Here is an 8,519-nt window from a genome sequence, read left to right on the forward strand (position 1 = left end):
AATTAAATTAAATCATTCGGATACTTCTGGGATACGTATCCGGGAGTATCCTTAATGTATCCTTAAGGTATCCAATATATTTTTAAATAAAAATTAAATTAAATCATTCGGATACTTCTGGGATACGTATCCGGGAGTATCCGCGGAGTATCGGTATCCGATACGTATCCGATACGGGTACGGCACCATTTTGGAAAATCCGGGCTTCATAGATCTTTTTCCACTTATGCGTCGAAAAAAATTAGGGTTAAATATGTGTTTGATCCCTATAAATATACCAACTTTTCGTTTTAATCCCTCTAAAATTTTCATTCAACTTTTAGTCCCTATAAAGTTTTCAATCACTACTTTTGGTCCTTATTTTTAAGTTAAATTTTGTATTTTTTAATGAAATTGTGCAGAAATGTGTAGAATATTGTAAAAAAAAATCCCACAAAAAATTAGAATTTTTTAACAAAACATAAATTAATTATGAATTTTTAACCGTCAAACATATAAAAATTCATATTAAATTCATTTTTTGTTAAAAAATTCTAATTTTTTTTGGGAGAGATTTTTATAATATTATGAATTTTTCTGCAAAATTTTATTCAAAAATATGTATTCTACATATGAGTTTACTTTAAAAGAGGGACCAAAAGTGAAGATGGAAAATTTTATAGGGACTAAAAGTTGAAGGAAAATTTTAGAGGGACTAAAACGAAAAGTTGGTATATTTATAGGGACCAAAAACATATTTAACCCAAAAAATTATACATGGTCAATTAATCATACCCATTGGATTATTATAAATATTGATTAAAATTCATATGAGTTTCACCAAATTATGTGGGTCGTATGTAAATTTTAGGTCAAATACATCCCTGGGTCCTTTAAGTTTCACGTTTGTTTCAGATAGGTCCTTTAAGTTTCTAAGGTTTCAGATAGATCCTTTAAGTTTCGAGTTTGTTTCGGATGGGTCCTTTAAGTTTTTAAGGTTTCAGATAGGTCCTTTTAAGTTTTGAATTTGTTTCGGATAGGTCCTTTCTATCAAACCAACTTTGGCTTAACGGAGGTTGATAGAAAGGACCTATCTGAAACAAACTCGAAACTTAAGGACCTATCTGAAACCTTAGAAACTTAAAAGACCTATCCGAAACAAACTTCAAACTTAAAGGACCTATCTGAAACCTTAGAAACTTAAAGGACCTATCTGAAACAAACGTGAAACTTAAAGGACCCAGGGAGGTATTTGGCCTAAATTTTAACCAATCAAAAAATGTGTGTTGAAAAGTGTGTGTTGCTGACATTTTTAAATTTTACAAAGGACAAATGATCGTGGATGTAACAATATTTATTTAGACTTTATTTATCTCCCATCAAGCTTAAGATTTCTAAAGCCACTTTCATGGGGAGCCGAGTTAACAAAAAAGTTATTGTTTATGATGTGTTCAATAATTTTTTTCGTCTACATATCCTAACTCAACCGACATAAATTATCAAAATTGTTAGGTCAGGTACCATGAATGAGGTTTAAATCTGTGCTCGTTACTTGTGTAAATGAAATTTCAATAGTTATGATCATATATCTATCTAAAAAAAAAAAATTCCCTAATTGTACCAAACAAAAAATTCTCAAAGTAAAAAAGATGTTCAGTTTTTCCCTAATTGAAAAGCTTTATATTGAAGAAATTATCCTTAACCCAATTTAACATTTCAAAACCTCATTCTCACCTTTTCTCTTCCATTTCCTTTCATTTTCATTTTAATTTTGTTTGACTATCTTTTCTGAATGGGATTACAATGTATGTAAACTCAACAAGTTTGGTTAACCTAAACATGATCATCAAATAATGTGAAAATTTTATCTCATGTTTCAATGAAAATGTAAGACAACAATCAATTTCTAGAAAATTAGTTTTGCTTACGAATATAGATTATGTTAGTTTGTTTAGTAACTAAGAATTAGTTAAAAATTAGTTTGTCAATTATTTTAAATAAGAAGATTATGTACATGATTCACGACTTTTATCAATTAATCAAGATAAACTCCGGAATTTTTCTATCAATCAAGCTCTAAAGTTTATTTTACCTATGAGAAGAAATTTCATCTGTATGATCCTATTAGAGTGTGTGTGTATATATATATATATATATAGTTATGAGCCACCTAAAATTTACATCAACACATTAAATTCAATAGTGTCGGACGTAAAGAAATACATCGGAAAAAAAAAAAAAACCTCAAATCACACCTATTACTTATAAATTGGTTTTGCAAAAATGAATTAAACTAAACTTAAAAACTTAATATGAAACGCTGATTAGGATCCCAAACAAAACACGAAACTTAATATGAAACGCTGATTAGGATCCCAAACAAAACACGACTTTATTTTTTAACAGAAAACCTTATTGTAGTTTTACGTTTTAACAACGAGAAATGATCTTTAAAAAAACAATGAGAAATGATACTTTAAAATTAATCAATATGATGATAAGAAGATAATAGTCTAATATTTACTATTGATTAAGAACTTAAATAGAGTCAAAACTCAAGTCCAACCCAAATAAAAAATAAATAAAGAGATAGATTCTGATCAATTATAAGATGGTCCCTATCTTAAACTATTTATTGTGAGTCCACCAGAAACAATGTTAAGTAGGTTTCATGGCCAATAGAACTGCAATTGATTCTGCTCCATACATCTCAGTCAGCTCTTTCTGTTCCACCAACAAATCACACTCAAATTAGTAACAACCTTGGAAAAGAGTGCATTGAGAATGAGAAACACAATACAATAATCATAAATTCATAATTAACTTTATAAAGTAACATCAAAAGCTTTGAATAAGAAACAAATGGGTCAACAAAAGCTAATGTATTTAGTCTACATTATGAACCAAATACATCAACTTTAGTTGGCCAATTTGTCTCTTATAAAAAGGACCGGAGGTAGTAATTTTCATCTAAGAAATTGAACTTGGCTACCTTCATGTATAAACCCTAATGTTTCTCATGCAAATATTACAAAAAAATGAAGACATTATTGTAATTATAATTAAAAGTGAAAGTAGAAAATATTTTCTCAAACCAAACAAGTATTTTTTGTTGAATGAATGATATAAAAATGAACAAAGTTAAAATGATGGACCTCAATGGAATCGTTTTCATCGGTGAGCTTCAGACATTCCTCAGAATATGTAACTAGCGTTTTTGTTGCGGCAGAATTTTCATTTTTAAGAATTTCTATCCTTTTTAATAGCTCTTCATGTTCTTCCTGCCAAGACACAAATAATGAGAATATTAAATGAAGTATAAAGTTCAAGAAATGATAAAGGTGTTTCTAGGAGGAAACCATGAAAAATTCACAAGAGATGTAAAAAAGGTCAAGAAGAAGAAGCACAAATAAAATTTAGATTGTTATCATAATCATGTATAGTTAGATGTAAAGCCCTACCATGTATAATCATAATCATGTATCTACGTACAATCGTGTTCCAAATAAAGTTATAACATTTAATAATTTATTAAAATAAAGTTATAATAAGGACTTAGAAAGAAAAATAAACTTTGGGACTAAAAGATGAGATCCAAAATGGAAATGAACCAACACCATTTTTTAGATTTTTGATCATATTCAACCATTGTCGAACTTATAAGATTATAATTCCCTGATTGTATTGATATCATTTGTGAAAATATATACAACTGTTTACAAACCTATTTAGGAAATTAAAACAATTCTCATGAATTGTAATTCATGGCTAATGAATGGCTAATCAATACTAATGAAAGGCTCATGAATTGTGATTCATGGCTAATGAATGACTAATCAATATTAATGAAAGACTAATCAATATTTACAAGTGAAACAATGAATATAGACATATTCTAATACTCCCCCGCAGTTGAAGCGGGAGGTTGATGAACGCTGAGACTGTCTCTAAAATCTTGAAAAAGAATTAAGGGAAGACCCTTGGTAAAGATATCTGCAATTTGATATCTTGAGGGAACGTGAAGAATGCGAACATGACCTCGAGCTACCTTTTCACGAACAAAATGGATGTCCATCTCAATATGTTTCGTTCGTTGGTGTTGAACTGGGTTACCTGAAAGATATATTGCACTTACATTGTCACAGTAAACCATGGTGGCTTTGTGGATAGGACAATGTAACTCAAGAAGTAGATTTCGTAACCAACATGATTCAGCAACAACATTTGCAACTCCACGGTATTCGGCTTCAGCACTAGATCGAGATAATGTGGGTTGCCTTTTGGACGACCATGAGAGTAGGTTATCCCCAAGAAACACACAATAACCAGAGGTGGAACGTCTAGTGTCGGGGCACCCTCCCCAATCAGCATCTGTATAAGAAATTAAGGAGGAAGTATATGATGGATAAAGATGTAAACCATGATGAATGGTGCCTCGAATGTAGCGTAAAATACGTCTGAGAGCGTGCATGTGAGCTTCCATGGGATTGTGCATGAAGAGACATATTTGTTGTGCTGCATAAGAAATGTCTGGTCGAGTGAAAGTGAGATACTGAAGTGCACCTGCAAGGCTTCGATAGAGAGTTGGATCTTCAAATGGAGAGCTATCAGTTGCACTCAGTTTTGGTTTTGTATCAACCGGTGTGAGGCAGGGTTTGCAAGATGACATGCCAGCACGGACAAGAATTTCTTCTGCGTACTTTTTTTATGAGAGAAATAGACCTTGGGAGTGGCGAGTGACTGCAATACCCAAGAAGAAGTGTAGGGGTCCCAAATCTTTCATAGCAAATTCTGAACTTAGTAGCGAAATGGTAGATTTTCTCAAATTATCGGAAGAGGTAGTGAGAATAATATCATCCACATATAAGAGGAGGTAAGCTATATGAGTGCCTTTCTTGTAGATAAAGAGAGAGTGATCACAATTGCTTTGAGAGAAGCCAATTGAAGAAACATAATCTGCAAATCGTTTGTACCAAGTTCTAGGAGCCTGTTTTAGACCATATAAAGATTTACGGAGAAGGCACACATGATGTGGATTTGTCGGGTCCCTGAAGCCTAACGGTTGATGCATGTACACTGTTTCTTTTAGCTCGCCATGTAGAAAAGCATTTTTTACATCTAATTGATGAATTTGCCAAGATTTTGACATAGCAATACTAAGAACAGTCCGAATTGTTGCTGGTTTAACAACTGGACTAAATGTTTCTCCACAATCAATGCCAACCTGTTGACCTGCACCATCACCTACAAGTCGGGCTTTATGCCTCTCAAAGGAACCATCAGATTTTTCTTTATGTCTAAAAATCCACATAGATCTTATTACATTGACATCAGGTGGCTGTGGTACTAAGTCCCACGTCTTATTCTTAATAAGAGCATTATATTCATCATCCATGGCCATTTTCCAATTTGGGTCTTTAAGTGCAGACACTGGGTTTTTAGGTAGCGGAGATTTGGCAACATGGTTGTGTAGGCCACAATATTTTGGATTTGGCTTAAAAATTCCATGTTGACTCCTAGTTACCGGTTTGGTGTCTGTTTGTAAAACTGGTTGGAAAATAAGAGGAGGTGATGGTTGGTTTGTAATTTGAGAGTGTGATGGTGTAACTGAGGTATGGGAAAGAGGTGTGGTACAACTTTGAGGGCTGGGCCGTGTTGTAGGAGAAGGGGAGGTGGGTGGTTGATATGAAGAATTAAGATTAGGTGGAGTGTTTTGGTGGTTCGAAGTTGGTGAGGAAGGCTGGTATATTTGATGAGTCAGTGGGCTTTGATTTGGGTCGGATTGAGTTTGAGTCAAGAGGTGGTTGATGATGTAAGGTGATAAATCATCATCTAGGAATGTGTATGTTGTGGGTTTAGGAGTGTGTATCTTTGCATAAGGAAAAGTTGTTTCGTCAAATATGACATGACGACAAATGATAATTTTGTTTGAAGATAACTCAAGACACTTGTAACCTCTATGATTTGACGGGTACCCAAGAAAGACACATGGTGTAGAGCGAGGTTGAAGTTTATGTATTGTAGTGGAAGGAATGAGAGGATAACATAAACATCCAAACACACGTAAATGAGAATAAGATGGGTCATTTTGATATAACATTTTAAGAGGTGACTCAAAATTGATAGTTTTACCAGGTAAAATGTTCAAAAGATAGGTTGCCATTTCTAGAGCATAATGCCAAAATGATGAGGGTAACGATGCATGAAGTAACAAAGTTCGAATAATATTGTTAATGGAACGTATTTTTCGTTCAGATTTTCCATTTTGAGAAGATGTATATGGGCAAGACAAACGAAAATGAATTCCATTGGTTTCACATATTTTTCGAAAATTGTTATTTACATACTCACGACCATTGTCACACTGAATGGTTTTAATTTCCTTTTGAAATTGTGTGTTTATGTAAGCACGAAGTTTTTGAAAGCAAGAGTATACTTGAAATTTTTGGGAAATGGGAAATGTCCACAAAAATTTTGAGTAATCATCCAAAAACAAAACATAATATTTGTGACCTAACGAACTTAAGATCGGAGATGTCCATACATCGCTATGTAAAATATCAAAAGGCAACAAGCTATGATTATGGGAATTCATAAATGGCAATTTAACATGTTTACCAAGAGGACAAGATTGACAAAAAGGAGAATGTATTTTCCTAGAATCATTACATTCAATCAATTTATTTTGTCTAAGAGAATTTAAAACTTGTTTTCCTGGATGACCTAAGCGATCATGCCAAAGAGATGACGACAAAGCAGCAAAGGATGATGTAGGCTCGACTTTATTTGTGGAAATGGTGCTGGTGGTAATAGGGTATAGGTCGCCACGACTCTCACATCTCATTAGAGCCGTCCCCGTCTGAAAGTCCTTCACAGAAAAACCAAACGGGTCAAATTCAATTGAAACTTTATTATCTGTAGTAAATTTACAAACAGATACTAAATTTTTAATCAAATTAGGGGCATGTAGTACATTTTTTAGGATAAGAGGGGGGTGGGGTGAGGGAATGTATGCACTACCTAGACCATATATTGGAACTGAATGACCATTTCCTACGATGATTTTATTAGATTTGCTCAATTTAGTATAAGACGAGAGATTACCTTGCGAGGGAGGATGTCATGTGAGAGGTAGCACCGGTGTCCATATACCACGACTGATCTGGCTGAGCAAGATTAAGGGTGTGAATAGCATTCTCAATATCAGTTGGAGTGGGTGCATTCACATTAAGGGCAGCTTGTGGTTTTGGCCCATGAATTCCTCCTTGTGGGACAGTATTGTTAGACCGGTTCCAATTGTAAGTAGGGTAAGGACATGGTGGCATGTTCCATTGAGCTGCCCATTGTTGCCATGGTGTCCATTGTTGCTGCCATGGTGCTTGTTGTCCTCAACCACCAGAACGACCACCTCTTCCATTATTTCAGCCACCGTTGTTGTTGCGGTTGTTTTTCTTTCCACGACCGCGAGAATTATTGCGGTTCTGCCCGTTGCTCATGGAGTAGGACGGAGGAGAGACATCAGTCAGTGGTGTGGTGGTGTTAGCCACAAGTGCCGCTGGTGTTGAAGAGGAGGAATCACGAGCAGCACGTTGAAGAATAGTTGATTCTTCGAACTCTAATCTGGATTTGGCAGCAGCAAAGGTTGGTAAAGGGTCATGTTGCTGGATGTAGGTCACAATTCCGGCATAAATGTCGGTGAGTCCAAAAATCATTTTCAATACCAAACGGGTATTGGAAACCGGAGAATCGACATTTGCAAGTTAATCAGAGAGAAGTTTGAGGCGGTTACAGTAAGCCTTGGTGGAAGAGAAATCCTCAAGATTGGTGTTGCTAAACTGGTTTTCAAGTTGCACAGCCCTTGAGTGTTTGTTGTCATTGAACATAGCAGCAATGCGATTCCAACATGCTTCGGCAGTATCGTTAATCACAAGGATAGAATTGAGGATGTCCTGTGTGACGGTTGCATACATCCATTGCAACACAACAGCATCAAGACGATTCCAAAGGTCAGAATCGTTGGCTTTAAGATCGGCTGCCGCGTGGATGGCTTTTTCATCAGATGGGGGGATGATATGATCGAGCAGGTTGTGGACACGTGCTTGCACCAAAAAAAGTGCAAACCAAGAGAGATAAAGGTTGGAATCATTGTCCAATGTCACCGGAATGATGGTTTTGACATTGTTAACGGTGAAAGCGGAATGGATGGTGGTTTTCACCGCCGTAGTAGATTGGCTGGTTGCTGATGAAGTGTCATCAACATTATTTTGGGGGGAATTAGGTTCAGCCATTGTATAAGTGAGGAAAGGGGGCGGCGGTTTTGATGATTTTAGGGTTACTGGATCAAAAAGAAAGCTGATACCATATAAGATTATAATTCCCTGATTGTATTGATATCATTTGTGAAAATATATACAACTGTTTACAAACCTATTTAGGAAATTAAAACAATTCTCATGAATTGTAATTCATGGCTAATGAATGGCTAATCAATACTAATGAAAGGCTCATGAATTGTGATTCATGGTTAATAAATGACTAAT

At 34.9% G+C, this 8,519-nt stretch overlaps 1 pseudogene; it reads right to left on the bottom strand.

The window, feature by feature from the left end:
- Positions 1 to 7,400: 7,400 nt before the first annotated feature.
- Positions 7,401 to 8,519, bottom strand: LOC146911898 (uncharacterized; annotated as a pseudogene).

This window comes from Medicago sativa, chromosome 6 (genome assembly GCF_051527215.1).
Source record: "Medicago sativa cultivar Bolivia chromosome 6, Bolivia_mono, whole genome shotgun sequence".
NCBI classification, from domain to species: domain Eukaryota; kingdom Viridiplantae; phylum Streptophyta; class Magnoliopsida; order Fabales; family Fabaceae; genus Medicago; species Medicago sativa.